We start from the raw sequence: 18,760 nt of genomic DNA on the forward strand, positions 1-18,760 counted from the left end.
CTTATGAGGTTTACAAAAAACCTTCTAAACCAAGGGTGAACAGGTATCCTTTTGGTTATCAGCAGGTGATTGGTCAAGAACTGCAACAGTGGTTAGAGAAAAACATTCCCAAAAATGTTCAAACCCCTGAGCTAACCACTGTCCATGTACCTGAACTCATCCCAAATACTGTTGAGACCCCATCCAAAGCCTTATTGGCTTTGGAGACCCTAATGAACTAATCCTTTTACTTCATGTGCAGGGAGCTTCTGCATGCTTAGATAGCCTTTGGTATGTAGATAGTGGAGGCTCCAGGCACATGACAGGATGTAAAGCCCCACTCAAAGATTTCAAAATCCATGGAGGGGGTGATATATCCTTTGGTAATAATAGTAAAGGGAAAGTTCTGGGGTCTGGTACAGTACAGTCTGGTAATGTAAAATTTGAAAATGTCAATCTAATAGACAATCTAAAATTCAACCTCCTGAGTGTCTCACAAATGAGTGATAAGGGGTATGGCTCATTCTTCACAAAGGATTGTTGTAGGATTGTTGGACTGGAAATGGTTGAAAAGATTGAAGAAATAATCAAAACTGGAAAAACCAAACTTGTTGCTCAAAGAAGTGGCAATGTTTATGTAGTTGATATGTCAAAAGAGAGCCCCAGGACTGATGCTTGTCTGTTCTCAGCTGCATCAAACAAAGAGACAGAGTTATGGCACAGAAGATTGGGGCACCAAATCTCAAGACAATCACTGCCATTTCAAAAGAGGGGTTAGTAAGAGGTTTACCTCAAAAACTGTTCACCTGTCCTGAGCATTGTGTTTCCTGTCTAAAAGGAAAACAACATAAAAGCTCATACAAATCAATTGATGAGTCCAAAACAACCAAATGTTTGCAAATTCTTCATATGGATTTGTTTGGCCCAGTTAAAGTCATGAGTCTTAAGAAAAAGAGATATTGTTTGGTTATTGTTGATGACTTTTCTAGGTTTACATGGACTTACTTTTTACACTCAAAAGATGAGACTGCAGGCATTCTGCAAGACTTTGTGAAACAGGTTGAAAAGCAGTTTGACCTTCCAGTGAAAATCTTCAGAAGTGATAATGGCACAGAGTTCAGGAACAAGGAGTTAGATGATTTCTGTGTGTCAAAAGGAATTGTGAGGCAATACAGCATTCCAAGAACACCAGAACAAAATGGGGTTGTTGAAAGAAAGAACAGGACTTTGATTGAGGCTGCCAGAACCATGCTTGCTGATTCAGGTTTGCCATTAACTTTTTGGGCAGAGGCAGTAAACACTGCTTGCTATGTCCAAAACAGAGTTTTAATCAACCCCAGGCATCAAAAGACTGCCTATGAACTGTTGTATAAAATAAAGCCATTGATTTCATATTTCAAGGTTTTTGGCTGCCCATGCTTCATTTTAAACTTAAAAGATTCTATCTCAAGGTTTGCAGCCAAAATTTATTGTGGTTATCATCTGGGACACTCAACAACTACTAAGGCCTACAAAGTGTTTAACACAAGGACCAAAACAGTGGAGGAGACTTTGAATGTAAAGTTCAATGAACTTTCATCAATGAAAATCCCATCAAACCCTGCAGAATTGTTTGATCTTGATAAATTACTTTTAAAAATACTGCTGTCAAGACTAACAGTGCAGGTCCATCAAAAGAATCATCACCAGACTATGGATATGAAATCATCATTCCTCAACAAAAGTCTGTCACAATGGGAAGAGCAGCAGATGTTCAAAACAGCTGTCAAAGCTCAACCACTGCTACCTCAACAGTTGTTTATCAAAGTAGCCCATTAACCCCTGCTTCCACATCATCAAACACTGTTGATAAAAGTCCTCAAACAGTGGATAAAAGTCAGCATGTGTCCACACCATTACCACCTATTCCACCACCTTTTGAAGCCACTGTTGGATCATCAAAGTCACCAGCAGTGGTTAGCTCAGATGATTCACATCTGCAGCCTTCTCCACTTAATGCTGTTGTTCCATACTAAGGAGAGCTCATCTTCTTCAAATCTCATCCACCAGATCAAATCATTGGTAACATCAATGAAGGAGTGCTCACAAGAAGTCAATCCCAAAACATTTGTCTTTTTGTTGGTTTTCTATCTCTCCATCAGCCAGTCAAGTACCAAGAGGCACTAAAAGACAACAGTTGGGTAGAAGCCATGCAAGAGGAGCTCCAACAGTTTAGAAGACAACAAGTTTGGGAGCTTGTACCAATGCCAGAGGGTGTAAGTCCTATTGGCACAAAATGGGTCTTCAAAAATAAAACTGATGAAATGGGTATTGTTGTCAAGAATAAAGCCAGGCTTGCGGTTTTAGGATTCAGACAAAAAGAGGGCATTGACTATGATGAAACATTTGCCCCTGTAGCAAGACTTGAAGCTACCAGACTATTTCTGGCTTTTGTTGTTAACCACAAAATAAAGGTGTATCAAATGGACATTAAATGTGCATTCCTCTATGGTAAGATTCAAGAAGAGGTTTATGTTTGTCAACCTCCAGGCTTTGAGGATCCATTTAATCCAAATCATGTCTACAAGCTAAATAAAGCTTTGTATGGCCTGAAACAAGCACCAAGGGCCTGGTATGAAACTCTTTCCACTTTCCTACTATCCATTGGTGTCACCAGAGGTAAAATAGATAAAACATTGTTTTTAAAATGGAGAGGAAAGGATTTGATGATTGTCCAGATTTATGTAGATGACATCATCTTTGGAAGCACATGTAATAAAATGTGTGAAGAGTTTAGACAACTCATGACAGCTGAGTTTGAAATGAGTGCAATGAGTGAACTCCAGTGCTTTCTTTGTCTCCAAGTAAGGCAGCTGCAAAATGGTACTTTCATCCATCAAGGCAAATATGCCAAAGAACTGTTGAAGAAATTTGAGATGGATGATTGTAAACCATGCAGTACACTCATTGCAACCAATAAAATAGTCATGTCTGATGAGAAGGATGATTTGGTTTATCAAACTTTATATAGAAGCATGATTGGGTCTTTATTGTACCTAACTGCATCTAGGCCAGACATCATGTTTGCAACATGTGTTTGTGCAAGATCCCAATCAGCCCCTAGAAAGTCAAACCTTATTGCTGTAAAAAGGATATTCAGATACCTCAAAGGTGCTCCCACACTTGGTATCAGGTATCCAGCTGATGGTAAAATTGAGCTTTCAGGTTTCTCAGATAGTGATTTTGCTGGATGTGACAAGATAAGGAAGTCCACTTTAGGAGGGTGCCAATTCCTAGGAAATTGCTTAGTGTCTTGGCAAAGCAAAAAGCAAGCAGCTGTTTCCACATCCACTATTGAGGCAGAGTATATAGCTGCTGCAAGCTGTACAGCCCAACTGCTTTGGCTTCAAAATCAGTTGCTGGATTTTGGTATCACTGCCTTAAAGACACCACTCGTGTTGGATAGTTAGGCAGCAGAAAATATCATCAAAAATCCAGTTTCCCACTCAACCACCAAGCACATTGACATCAGACATCACTTTGTGAGGGATTGCTATGAAAAAGGTTTGATTTCTCTGCACCATGTTCCAACTAAGGATCAGCTGGCAGATGTGCTAACCAAAGCATTAGACACAGCCACCTTTGAAAGTTTGATCTCTAGGATTGGCATGCTAAACATGGAATAACAGACAAAATCCTGTTTTTATATGAATAAAAGCATTAAAATGTTTTCAGAAAAATCAAAAATCCATCCTTAAAAATAGCTAAAAATGAATTTTTCATTAAATCCTTAAAGGTCTGCCATAACCACTGCCTTGTTCAAAAGTCTGTTCTACTTAAAAGTTTGTCCACTACTGAAAGTCAACCCATGTTCTCTCATTTCCTTGATAAGCACTGTTGTTCAAAATCAGTGTTTCTATCCATTGATATGCTATCCGCTAATAGTTAAAATCACCCACTACTTCCATTTGTTACCATTGCAACCACTGATCCTCTTTTATCAGTGGTTTTCATAAAGTACTTGTCCTTCACTTCATCAGGGGCTGGCACGTGGACAGTACATAGTGGTCAGACCTTTTGTAACAGCTGCCACATCAGCATTCACTTTTTCCTTCATAAAACCCCCTTCAAAACCCCCAAACAGGGTTTTACTGTCGAATCGAATTCATAAAAATTCCTCTCTCAAAGCAGTTTCCATCCTCTTCGTTCAAATCCTTCAATTTCTTCATCGGTCTTCTTCTCCAAAATGACAAAATCAAAGTCTATCTGCGAAATCCACTTCAACATCATCTCACTAGAAAAGGATGTTAAAAATCCTGAGCCTAAAAGAAAGAATCCCACTAGAAAAGTGAGGGAACCCAAATCCACACCATCCAGACTCACAAAACATACTCCCAAACCACCTTCCAAAAGCCCCCAACATCAATCTTCCACCCAAACAGTTGCTGTAACACCTGTTGTGTCAACAACTACTGATACCTCAGTAGTTTCAACAACTGTCACCACTTCAACACACACCACAACAACTGCCTTACCACCACCACCAAAAATCACCTCACCATCAAAAACATTATCAACACCACCCTCATCTCCTGCCAAAAAGCAGAAGACAACAGATGTTACAACATCTGTTGTAATGGCAACAGTGGTTGAAACACCAGATCTTTCAACAGCTGTTAGTCAGTCACAAATCACCACCACTGATCTACCCAAAACATCATCAGCCTCTCCTCAACCAAAAAGGAGAAGGTTAATTCTGAAAGATGATGATACTTCACCACCACCAACATCTTCAAAATCTCTATCACTTGTTACAATACCAAACCCTATTCCCCTCTCATCAGCTCAGATTCAAAAGCCAATAGCTCTTGCAGGTGTTCAATTTCCTCTTGAGCTCATAGCAGTCAGAGAAGAAATCAAATCCTTCTATTATGAGGATGACCCTGCAAAAAGGAGATTACCATCTGTTGAAGGATATCCCAGGCCTAACAACATTGAAGAATATTTGAAAGTCAAAGCTAAACAAGCAGAGGGTATCTCCAAAAGAGATGCTCAAGGAAAGACTGACAAAGAAATTCAGAGACACTATCAATTCTTGCTTACACAAGTCAGATCCTTGGAGCAATTTGCAAAGAATGTATGTCAGCAAATCTCAGAAAGGGCAGATGAGTCCCTGAGAAAAGATTATGTTGACAACATTATGGCTTACAAGAAATACAAAGGAGAACAATACATGTATAAAGACTGGACCATTCCTGAGCTGGAAAGTGAAGTAGCTAGGATTCAAGACATGATCAAAAACAAAGTCAAACATACCCCTCCTGATTTGGCAAAATACAAGAAGAATGTACCTGACAAAAAGGTAGAGCTGAGGAGAATGAAAGAGGAATTAATTGCTGCTGATTATGGGTCTGAAAATCAAGTGATGAGGTGGAGAGAAGATAAAGTCAAGCCCACCTACAAAAGGTTGGAGGAACTAAGGAAGAAAGATCCTAGAGTTCCACAAAAACCTGACTACCCTGAAGCAGAGGTTTCAACAAGACCACCAAAGCTGCAAACCAGGAGATCCACTGCTCCAGCTGGTACTGCCATCTACAAAAGAGGACAACAAAAACAGCTGGATGTTGAAACAGTGGAAGAATTAATGGCAGGGGATGACCTTGTAAAAGAGGGCATTAAGAAGATGATAGCTGAAACTCTTGGCCTAAATCAACCTGCAAGCACTACTCAGTCAGTCATCACAAGGCCAGCATCACCAAACACCTTATCTAATAAAAATCTCCCAAGAAACCCACCAGACTCAAAAGTACTAAAGTGGAAAACACATAAACAGACCCATGTACTGACAGTGATCAAGTCTAGTGGAGAAGTGAAGAAAATAACAAGGGAACAAGCACTTGGCCTAAGTCTTGAAGATTTGCAGGATCTCCTTGATCTTCCACTGTGTAGGGATGATGATGATACAGATGCCTTAGACTTTGAGTTACAACTTAAAGGGAAAATAAGGGAACTGTTGATGAGGCAATAAAGATCTACAAATAATGAAGGCTTTTGGCATTATCTGTTCCAGGGGGAGATTGTTGGGATTGAACCCTATCAGAGGAACAGATAACTAAAGCCAAAACTGGATCAGAGCAGTGGATCCAGAATAAGCAGATGTTATGTATTCAAGTTTCTCCCCTTGAAAGTGGTTTCAACATCTGATGACCTCCAATCTACTGATCGTTACAACTGCTGTCCTACAACTGCTGATCAAGTCAAAGATTGATAAAGACTAAAGCTCTGCTGTTCAATCTGCTGCTATGGGTCAAGCACTGCTAGATATATCAAGTGCTGTTGGGTTCACATCAGTGGAAGGATTCAGCAGTAGTTTAGTTTGTCTTTATGTAAAGTAGTGTATAACAGTTGTTAGCATAGCAGTACTTGTTTAGATCAGTTGTTAGAGTTTGTTAGGAGGTTAGATGTCACTTTCATGGTGACGTCAGCAAAGATGCCTCAGTGGTTTGTCCGTGCCTATAAATAGAACAGTACCCTGTACTGTTCTATTAGCTCTTCACCATCTTTCTTCCTGTATGAACAAATCACTGTGAGCTCGGGCTGAGGGGGAGTTTGTTACATGCATGCAATTGTAATCGTTAATGAAATAAATTCAATCATTCGGTTCTTTGTTGAAAATGTGTGTTGAAAGCAATCCTCCTGTTTGATTGTGAAAAGTTTGTTTCCATTTATATTCCGCTGCACTACTTGTTCATTGTTCATCTTAATTCAAACATAAATCACAATCAAAATCAAACTCAGATCCTAACATTTCAGGAGTTCAAGATTGAGGGTAAACGAGAGTTTAGCGAGTGAGAAAGAAAATGATACCTATTTACATGTGTATTTAGTTTCGAGGGGATGTCCAGTGAGGTGTATACACCCAATGCTTACTTATTGGCGTAAGTTTCCCCAATTTGCTCAACAATTTTATGTGTAACTGGTTTATTGGTAAAAAAATTCAATAAATACAGGAAGATTTAATTTAGTCAATTTTCATTTTAATTTTCAAATATAAAGTAGTATTTGAGGTAAAACTATGATATTATACATGTTCTGAACATTAAGGACCATTGTAATGTTTCGTAATGAGCTTTAATTATATAAGGGCCTTCATAGATACCACAATTTCATTAATAGCAAACCCCAAACCTTGAGCATATGTATGTGACATAGACCATTAGTGTTTATAAATTTATGAATTATATCATTTTCTTTTGTAACATAATAATACTAAGAAAAACTGTAATATTAAATTTCAACAGTTAGTATTTTTTAAGCTATAAATACGATTATTTTTTCACAAAATCGTACATTTTTAATAAATTTTTACATTTGTTGTTTACATTATTAAGCAGGGTTTGTTAAAAGGGATGGTTTTTGGTAGCATAGGAATTATATTTTTTATTTTTTGCTCTTATGAGCTGGTATGGGAGTATCTTGGTCATCAAAAAAGGAATCAAATGGAGGAGTTTATACCTAGACTATTATGACACTAATACCATGAAGGTAAACTACTGCACTTTACTTTATGCTGCCTTTATGTTACTGTTTATATGGGTTTGAGTTTGGTTAAGTTGACCTGCTGACTTGTGGACATGGTTTTAGAGTTATGTAGTTTGTAGAGTTTATGAATTTTATTTTAGTTTAATGGGAATTGCCATAAGAGATTACATGAAATTTTTTTCACCTTTTTCGAGGTTAGCAGAGTAAGCCATCATACGTCCGTAGGAGTCATCGTAAGCTAGGATCAAGCTCCCCATTTAGTTTGTAGTTACACTAGAATTTTGAAACTGTAGTACTCTCTTTTGAAGATTTCTAATCTCTTTTGGAACTTGAGTGCTCCCTTTTGAAGATTTCTAATCTCTTTTGGAACATGGGTTTAGACCATGGGCTATGGTGGGCTTGAGTTGGGGCTTGGATTGGGGCATGAGTTGACACGTGGAAAACAAACCCAAACCCACGCCCATAGGGTATGGTGGGGCTTGGGTTGGGGGCTTGGGTTGGGGGCATGAGTTGACACATGGGGGCATGTGAAATGGCTAGTTTGGTTTGGCCATTGAGAACCTACCATGTCACCTTGCTAGCCTGCCCCACGCCCGGCTTCAAAGCCAAGCCCCAAGGGCCACGCCCCAACCCAAGCCCACCCGGGATGGTGACTTGGGCGTTTTCACCCAACCCACGCCCCAAACCAAGCTCCATACCCCATGGCCTTAAATAAACTGTTTCCTTCATTATTACAGGTGAATGACGCACAACTTAGCACCATGAAGACCCTATAACAGTGAGTTTGCTTCTTCTAGCATAGCTATATGATTTTGATTCTATGTTAATTTAATTTCATTAAGAGTAGCGTTTTAATTTCTATATGTATATACATTTGAAGCTTAAACATGAGTGTTTGATACAATCTCTTATATTGTTATGTAAATTAATTCACTGTCTTTCTAATTGTGAGTTTTAAGTATGTTTATGGTGCTATACAATGAACAGAGATAAATTGGTTTAAAAGTTCTTTTTAGAGCATATGTGATTTATATATTTGGTTTGTTTATGCTTACATGTTGTATGAAAGAAAGAAAGAAAGAAAGAAAGAAAGAAAGAAAGAAAGAAATGTTAAACATTGAGATATGATGTGTGTAAAATGCAACATATAAATTACATCAAATGAGGCATAAAACTAACCCATTTTTAGTACTAATGTTGGAAAAAGAGTGTTTTTGTCTTCCTTTTGTATTTTCAGGATTAAATGAGCTCAAATTCACAAAAGAAGCAAAAAGACAGCTAAATCTAACATAAATACAAGAAAAGGAACATAAGTGGATTGCCCAACCCCTCAACAGCATCCTCCCAAGCAAAATAGAGAAGGCAGAAGACTGAACACGCCCCGTGCTCAGCCAGCACGGGGTCGTGCCCAAGAAGCAGCAGAAAAGACAAACCTATAGAAGCTTCTATTGCCCACCACGGGGCCGTGACCAGCGGACATGGGGGCGTGGCGAAAGTACAGCAGGCGCATTAATTGTAATTGCGAATTACAATTAATGAAGAGAGAGAGTGTCAGACAGGCACGGGGCCGTGCCCAGCGGACACGGGGCCGTGCCCGGCCTTCTGTTCAGCCTATAAATAGGAATGCTTGGCTTCATTTCAACTCATCCCTTGGCACACCACCTCTCTCACACTTCATCCACCACCCACCACCATCACAACACCATCATCCACCACCATCATCCATTGTCCATCATAGAGTGTGTGAGTCGTCTCGGGATCCAAGATTGATCGTAAGAGTTCTTGACAATCAAGGCCATGTTTGCCTAAGTCTCTTACATCACTTGGTGAAGACAAGTGTTTAGTATAATACTTTTTATTTTTAATCTTTTGCACTTTTTATTTGGTTTTGTATTAATGACTTTAATAACTAGTTGCTTATGTTGAAGGTGATCTTTCCTTATCGTTTGTCCGTGGTGTCTTGGCATTATTTTACTGTCTATATAAAATAAAAGATTTTCACCATTTATATCTCCACGGTCTATATGGAGGTATGTTGGCTACCTGGTCGGGGGTTAAGGGAATGGTTTGGTAAGGGTCTTGCCCTTGTTCAGCGTTTAGAGGTCCTGCAAGGGACCTGGGTCAAATTTAGTAGGATCTCCTTCAATGCCCATAGGTATTGGATGGCGGGGATCCAAACTCTTTGACACCCTCATAAGTTAACTACTATTAATACTATAACCCAGCTATTTAGGACTGTATCCCTGCTGACTCAGACTACTTAGCCGAGGGTAACGTCACCGCCAAAAGTGGGGCCTACCATAATGTAGGATCGGACTTCGACCTAAACGAGTCGTTTGGAAGAGCTCAAATCCGTTTCAGCGGCGGAAACAAAGAAACGGATGTAAACACAGCTTGTATCACACTTTAATCCTCTTGTGTATTGATATTACAGCGATTACAATAAGAGGAAATACCGGCAGCACCTCGGTATCAGTTCTAAACTCCGTTACAAATGAAATAACAAACAACCTATTTATACTATTTGTGAATCGCTCCAACTGCATGTCCATAAAAGCGATTCAGCCAAGTTCATAAAAGCGGTTCACATGTGACATTAAAGCGATCCAGATTGTCATGCCGTAAAGGCGGTTCAGCTCCAATCATAAAAGCGGTTCCCATCATGATCATATATGCGATTCCACCATATTCCATAAAATTGATAACATTGGTAACAGTTGACTTCAAAGGCTATACTTTCCACTCATTGGTCATATAATTGGCATAACCTCATTGGACCATATGTTGGCGAGCTCTCATTGGACCACCAATTGGTCCAATCAACACAATCTTGGCAACATGTTTTGTCTTCTTGTAAATGCATATTTCTTGTAACTTTAGTCATTAATCGGCTAATATCCTTTTTTAATGATGACATCACTTGTGATGTCACCTAGGTGATGTCACTCGTGATGTCATCCCTGATCAGATCCGCACCGTAACCCGAACTCGACATTAGACGTAGTCGACAGATGACTGCACCAACACATAATTTGCATTAATAACTTAATTCATTATCTTCCAATAATCCAACCCTTTAGGATTGTATCCTTGCTGACTCAAACTACTGGGTTGAGGGTAACGTCGCCTTCAAAAGAGGGGCCTACTACAATAACTAAGATAATCTCTTAAACAAGTGCAAAAGTGCGAAAATAATCAAAGGTTATACTAATACACGAGTCGGATCCAAGTGATTCATCTTGTCTATCTGTTTTTATTTTTATTTTGTTTTTCAGCATTTAGTTAGTTTTTATTTTCTTTGTTTAAAAACCTTTTCTAACATTTTTGATTTGGTTAGACGTTGAGGATAGACCGGTGCCAAAAGCTCTTGTGTCCTTGGACGACCTCGGTATCTTACCAACACTATACTACGTCCACGATGGGTGCACTTGCCCATATGTGTGTTTAGTGTTAGTAAATATCGTGTTTTATAAATTTAAAACTTGGCTAAAAGTGTAAAAAGGGCTTAAAATATACATCAAAAATATACTACACTTCGCACGCATCAAGTTTTTGGCGCCGTTGCCGGGGACACAAGGATTTTAAGAAAGTTAGGAATCAACGGCCTAATCATCTTTTTATTTTTTCTTTTTAATTTTTTAGGATTTTCTTAGTTTTTCAGCTTCTGTAGAGCTCAGCACGGGCCGTGCCCGCTGAACACGCCCCCGTGCTCAATAATTGGAACTAGCAATCCTGTTTTAAGTCAGACAGTAAGCTGAACACGGGGCCGTGCTCACTCAACACGCCCCCGTGCCCAAGATTCACTTACTGAAAACAGAACCGTTAGATCCCGGCGGTTGGTAATTTCTGACATAAACATAAGTGATAGTAATTCTTTTTACTTTTGGCACTCTTATGGTACGTGGTGTCAATTATGTGGAGGCGAACATGAAGAAGTAAAATGTTACTTTCTAAATTATAGGCCCCACTACATAGACCCACCAATTCCTTATAACCTTAAGAGGGGCGAAAGTAAAAACAATCACTATCTCTCCCTCGAATGCGCCCAGCCAGATATTCTAGGGGAAATGCTCCTTAACGAGTTATTTCAACTAGAAGAGCTAATTCTAAATTGGTCAAAAGAGCTTAGGAAGGATTTTATTGATCCACCCCAAGACACTGACCATGAAGAAATGTTGGGATCGCATTCCGACAACCTCGTTGCTCCCAAAAATACCTTCATACCTAGCAAAGACTTGGACGATAGTCGTCCCTGTGCCGATTGTGCCGTGAAGGACTCTCCATCGACTTCGTTCGGTGCATACATAGACCTGAGCGATTCGGCATACACCTTCTTTAATGAGAGCCCGGGAAAGGGTTGGACTTGTCCACCTAGAATGAAAATAGGAATTACCCTAACCGAAAACCTCTTGCGTTCTCGCCTTAGTCTAGGACAATTAAGGTATCTTAGGCACTTTGGGGTTGTTCCAACCAGTAAGGAACCACCCGATAGCAATGAGATCCTTAGAAGAAACAAAACTCCATAAGACAGCCTCCAGACACGGGGCCGTGTCCAAATTAACACGCCCCCGTGCTCATCTAAAAGATTCTCTGCTGATTTTGTCAGAATACGGACAAAATGTGTCAGGATTTCCTCTGCACACGGGGCCGTGCCCAGCCAACACGGGGCCGTGTCCAGTGCATTGTCGTTTTCTTTAAATGCAGCCTAATCCCTGCTCATTTTTGACCACTTCAAAAGACAGAGATTCCTAGAATCTTCACTCATACCATCCTAGGTAAGTGCTAAAAGAAGGTTCCCAAGGACCATCTTGTCCCTTCCACTTTTATTCATTACCTCTTCTTTCAAATTTTTCAAACATTTCCTCCATGAAAGCTTGGAAGCTCCATGATTCCAACCTTTCATGAGAAGTTTGTAAGATTATTTGCTAAGGATTCTTGTTTAAAGTTAGTTGAATAACTTTGTTTTAAATTATCTGTGCTTAAAACCCAGTTGAAAATCATGAAAATAATTTAAAAACTCCAAGACTCCTTAGCCTAAAATTCTGCAGACAAATGGACACGGGGCCGTGCTCAGCGAGCACGGGCCGTGTCCGAGGCACTGTTTCGTAAAAATTTAGCTTTCTCCGGTTTCTTTCTCAGAAAATGGCAAGCAGAACAAGCGGAACATCTTCAAGAAATAACCGACAAGGGAGGAGATCATCGACGGCAGAAGACTCTCTTGTAAACTATGTTTACGCCCTAAGGGAGGTTATTGATGAAATGACGGGAGTGGAGGAAGCATTGGTCGACCGTATCAACCATCTGACAGTACGGCTGGAGGGCTGTCTCCGAGAGGTAAACCTCTTGCACCAGAGGTTAAACCTTCTCGCCTCCCCGCCTTTGGTACCTATAATAACCCAAAGGGCGTGGATCGTGGTGCCCGAGGTCGTCATTCCAGCCGAGTGGTACGCCATGCACCAAGAGCCTCCGCAAAGGGTGGTGCAAGGAGTCCCGGTGAATATTCCCCCTTAGCCACAAATTACTGAGGAAAATGAAGCCGCCTTCTTCCTTCCAAGGGAGATAGAAGAATGGCTTTAAACGACATTTAGGGAAGAAAATCTTCGGCCGGAAGTCCTACTATATCGGGAAACTATTCTCGAAATTTTCTCTTTATGATAACCTCGTGTACCTCCTGACCTATTTAGTAAAGTTTTTATTTTATCTTATTTTAGGAATATTATGTAAGATCTCTCTATGATTTCAATGAAATGATGGTTTTAAAGTTTGAATGGTCCATAATAAATAAAACACACTCATGGTGGTAAAGGATGAAAAGGGAAACGAGAAACATGGACCCATGCACAAGAACAAGGCCACACGTCAACAACATCTCCAACACAGAAGGTTCAACACGGGCCGTGTCCAACCAACACGGCCCCGTGCTGCACCCCCTGCAGAAAAATGCCCAGTTCAGGTAACTGGACACGGGACGTGTTCACCAGACACGCCCCCGTGTCCAGGCTTCTGTTTCTTTTCTTTAATTTTCGTTACTGGCACCTGAACACGGGGCCGTGTCCGGTCCCCACAGGGCTGTGTCCAGACTGCTAGTAACATTAATTTTTGCTTTTAAACACCATGTTACACATTCAATCAACCTAAAAATTTATTTTTGGGACACATTGAGGACAATGTGTAATTTAAGTGTGGGGGGGATGTTAAAACCTTGAAATTTTGCAAGTCCTAAAAACAAGCCTTACACAAAACTCTATTGGAACCGCTAATCACCCCAAATTTTTTTCAAAAAAAAAATTTTTTTACTTGTCTAAAGTTTAAGTCGGAAATTATAAGATTAATAAGGTTATATTTTTACAAGTTTACAACCAATAGCGTCGTGATAAAAAGAACCAACATACGAAAATTACGAAACAGCATGACAAGCTTAAGTTAAAATTTGATTATATATACTAGATCACATAGAAAAACCCATTCCCACAAAAAGTGAGTTTTGAGCCTTTATTGAGCATACAAATACACATCTTTAGACTAAATGCTCATTTTTCGTTTCTTGTGTGAATAGCCGCTTGGTTCTTACGACTCTAGAACTTGCCACGACGATTCATTCCCGGTCCTTATCAACTTAAACCCAAGTAAGTAAATGATGGAGGCATTAGGACTAACCCTTTTTCTTTCAACACCATTATTTTTCAATTTTTTACCACCTACCCAAAATCCCCCTAGTTAACCCCTTTGAGCCTAAACCTTTCATTTCTTTACCCTAAAACCCTTTTACCCACCAAAACCCTTTTTTATTTTTACCCTTTATTTTAGTAACAAGCTCGGTTTTCGTGTGACTAAAAAAAAATGAATGATGAAGTAGAAATAAACAAACAAAGCTCTTAAAACAAAAGCTTGTTTGAAGAAATATTTCATAAAAAAATAAAAAGTCACTAAAACAAAATGTTTTACGAAAACTGACGCTTTTTACGCTTTTCGCCCTTTTCTAACCACTAACCCACTCACCCACCTTTAGCCCAAGCCTTTACCCAAAAAAGTCCTCTTGATATTTACAAAGGTAACAAGTTAAAAAGGAGGAGGATTGATTGCTTGGCAAGCTTATGGTAGGAATAACTTTCATGCCGCTCTCGAGTGATTCACTAAAAATACACCTTCGGCTGAGTGTGAGTGATTTCTCCCGTGAGGTATGTGAACTTGTATATAAATGGAATTTTAAAAAAAGGCATGTTATGCCCAAATAAGTAATTTCTCCTATGAAACGTTCTAAATAGATCATAACGAATAGGATTGCAAATAAGTAAAAATAAAATCCAAAAAGATCTTGGATTTCCGACACTCTATGACAAGCCAAAACCTTCTCTTCTACCTATTCCATTTGGGAGTGTAAGCCACATATTAAAGAGTTTTGCTTGAGGACAAGCAAAAGTTCAAGTGTGGGGGTATTTGATGTGTGTAAAATGCAACATATAAATTACATCAAATTAGGCATAAAACTAATCTTTTTTTAGTACTAATGTTGGAAAAAGAGTGTTTTTGTCTTCCTTTTGTATTTTCAGGATTAAATGAGCTCAAATTCACAAAAGAAGCAAAAAGACAGCTAAATCTAACATAAATACAAGAAAAGGAACATAAGTGGATTGCCCAACCCCTCAACAACATCCTCCCAAGCAAAATAGAGAAGGCAGAAGACTGAACACGCCCCGTGCTCAGCCAGCACGGGGTCGTGCCCAAGAAGCAGCAGAAAAGACAAACCTATAGAAGCTTCTATTGCCCACCACGGGGCCGTGTCCAGCGGACACGGGGGCGTGGCGAAAGTACAGCAGGAGCATTAATTGTAATTGCGAATTACAATTAATGAAGAGAGAGAGTGTCAGACAGGCACGGGGCCGTGCCCAGCGGACACGGGGCTGTGCCCGACCTTCTGTTCAGCCTATAAATAGGAGTGCTTGGCTTCATTTGAACTCATCCCTTGGCACACCACCTCTCTCACACTTCATCCACCACCCACCACCATCACAACACCATCATCCATCATCCACCACCATCATCCATTGTCCATCATAGAGTGTGTGAGTCGTCTCGGGATCCAAGATTGATCGTAAGAGTTCTTGACAATCAAGGCCATGTTTGCCTAAGTCTCTTACATCACTTGGTGAAGACAAGTGTTTAGTATAATACTTTTTATTTTTAAGCTTTTTCACTTTTTATTTGGTTTTGTATTAATGACTTTAATAACTAGTTGCTTATGTTGAAGGTGATCTTTCCTTATCGTTTGTCCGTGGTGTCTTGGCATTATTTTACTGTCTATATAAAATAAAAGATTTTCACCATTCATATCTCCACGGTCTATATGGAGGTATGTTGGCTACCTGGTCGGGGGTTAAGGGAACGGTTTGGTAAGGGTCTTGCCCTTGTTCAGCGTTTAGAGGTCCTGCAAGGGACCTGGGTCAAATTTAGTAGGATCTCCTTCAATGCCCATAGGTATTGGATGGCGGGGATCCAAAATCTTTGACACCCTCATAAGTTAACTACTATTAATACTATAACCCGGCTATTTAGGACTGTATCCCTGCTGACTCAGACTACTTAGCCGAGGGTAACGCCACCGCCAAAAGCGGGGCCTACCATAATTTGCATTAATAACTTAATTCATTATCTTCCAATAATCCAACCCTTTAGGATTGTATCCTTGCTGACTCAAACTACTGGGTTGAGGGTAACGTCGCCTTCAAAAGAGGGGCCTACTACAATAACTAAGATAATCTCTTAAACAAGTGCAAAAGTGTGAAAATAATCAAAGGTTATACTAATACACGAGTCGGATCCAAGTGATTCATCTTGTCTATCTGTTTTTATTTTTATTTTGTTTTTCAGCATTTAGTTAGTTTTTATTTTCTTAGTTTAAAAACCTTTTCTAACATTTTTGATTTGGTTAGACGTTGAGGATAGACCGGTACTAAAAGCTCTTGTGTCCTTGGACGACCTCGGTATCTTACCAACACTATACTACGTCTAGGGCTGTTCATTTTTATCCAAAACCCGAAACCCGACCCGAATTCAAAGCCACCCGAACCCGAATTAGCGAATACCCAAAAAACCTGAACCCGAGAAACCCAAACCCGACCAACCCGAACTTTAAATGGTTCGGTTATCGGGTCACTTTTTCCAGGCCAAAAACCCGAACAACCCGACCCGAAAAACCCGAAACACGAAACCCGAAAAAAAAAACCCGAACATTTATTGTTTTTTTCTTATAAAAGTGTTTAGATTTTGAGTCTTTAATAGATGTAACACTAAGTTTTGGGTTTTTTGTAAATATTATAATAGCATATTGTCAATTAATCTTTGAACTTTGATGATATTTATAAAGTAACAATATGAATTTTGATGATATTTTATAAAAAAAAAACATTTATTTTCAATTTACATCTAAACCCGAAAACCGAATAACCCGACCCGAACTAACCCGAACCCGAATAACCCAAACCCGACTAACCCGAACTTTAAATGGATTGGTTATCGGGTCAATTTTTCCCAGAGAAAAACCCGAACAACCCGACCCGAAAAACCCGAAACCCGAAGAAAAAACCCGATGAACACCCCTAACTACGTCCACGATGGGTGCACTTGCCCATATGTGTGTTTAGTGTTAGTAAATATCGTGTTTTATAAATTTAAAACTTGGCTAAAAGTGTAAAAAGGGCTTAAAATATACATCAAAAATATACTACACTTCGCACGCATCAAGATACATGTACCAATTGTGAAATCATGCAGTATTCAGTAAATCTTTTGTTGATTATACAGTATTCAGTATTCATTTTGACCATCATGATACACTTGCACAAAGAGCCCTAGAAATGAATTTGCTATTTAAAGATGAATTTCCATATAATCTTTTATTTATTATACAGTATTCATCCAAGATGTGTCTCTTACTAGGTCTATTATAGAAAATAGTAGAGGTTCCAGTTTGACCCATTTGCTTATGAACAAATTAAAAGTTGACCAATATCTATTTTTATCGTGTATGAAATGATCTACTTTTATGGGTTGACCTATTGGATCATGGATCAGCCCAAGAATTGCCCAAATAAATGTACATATTAGGTTGCTTATTGTATTGGTGGGTCAAACTTTTTGGTTAGTTGGATTATATAGCTAGAACGGATTAGATCTAGATCAACATTTGATGCAGGCTGTGTCAGTTGCGTTAGGCCTGTCTGACTCAGCCCGTTTGAATCATGTTAAAATGACAAATTTCAAGTTTAACCCGCATTTTCGTATTGACTCTTTACCCAACTCACTTAATGGCGGTTCAAGTATTTTTCTTAAAAATTATTGCTTTGGGTCATGTTTTATTTTTACGGGTCAAATAGAATAAGCAAGTTGGGTAAAGAGTCAATACGACAAATTGGATCTCATTATCTCATTACTAGGCTTCATGTCTGACTTATACTTGACTTATACTGGGAAGGAAAATGAAACTTATTCTCATGCATGGACACTATATGGACTATGACATGATGCTTTGCATCATGATCTATGTATGACTAAAGATAGACATAATGGTTGCAAATACAACACTTTGGTGTTTGTTTGCTTTTAAAATAAGAAGGGTTATTTGATTTTAATAATCCTAAGTTTTACCAGTTGGCCGATAATAATCTCAACTTTAAAAATTCCCTTCAATAATCCCAACTTGTAAAAGTTTGGCCGCCTTTGATCCTTTTCTAACATAGGTGCAATTAAATTAATTAAGGAGTCTCTAGGTGTAATTGAATCTATTGAGGAGACCAAATTCTTATATGTTTGAAAAAGATCAATGGCGGCCAAACTTTTACAAGTTGAGATTATTAGAGGGAATTTTTAAAGTTTGGATTATTATCGGTCAACTGATGAAAATTAGGATTATTAAAATCCAATAACCCAAATAACAAAGATAAGCCTCTATTATCCTATAAATATATCATATATGCTGATAAAAAATGCTATTAGAAAAATTAACCTATATCTAAATTTGATAAAAGTTGCACTGCTATATTTCAACATATGGTAAAAAATGTACTTAAGTACAGTAATTTACATTATGATAGTAAATAAATATAATATATGAGTGGTAATTATTGTGCTAAAATGTTATGTTTTTATTAATAATTAGCTTACTAAATTATAAGAGTGATAATTTGTATTTGTTTTTTCGTAGATTGAATTAGGAGGGCATAACAACGACACTAATAAGTTTTAATTTAATAATCATTCTCTA

Source organism: Helianthus annuus, chromosome 8 (genome assembly GCF_002127325.2).
Source record: "Helianthus annuus cultivar XRQ/B chromosome 8, HanXRQr2.0-SUNRISE, whole genome shotgun sequence".
Lineage (NCBI taxonomy): Eukaryota > Viridiplantae > Streptophyta > Magnoliopsida > Asterales > Asteraceae > Helianthus > Helianthus annuus.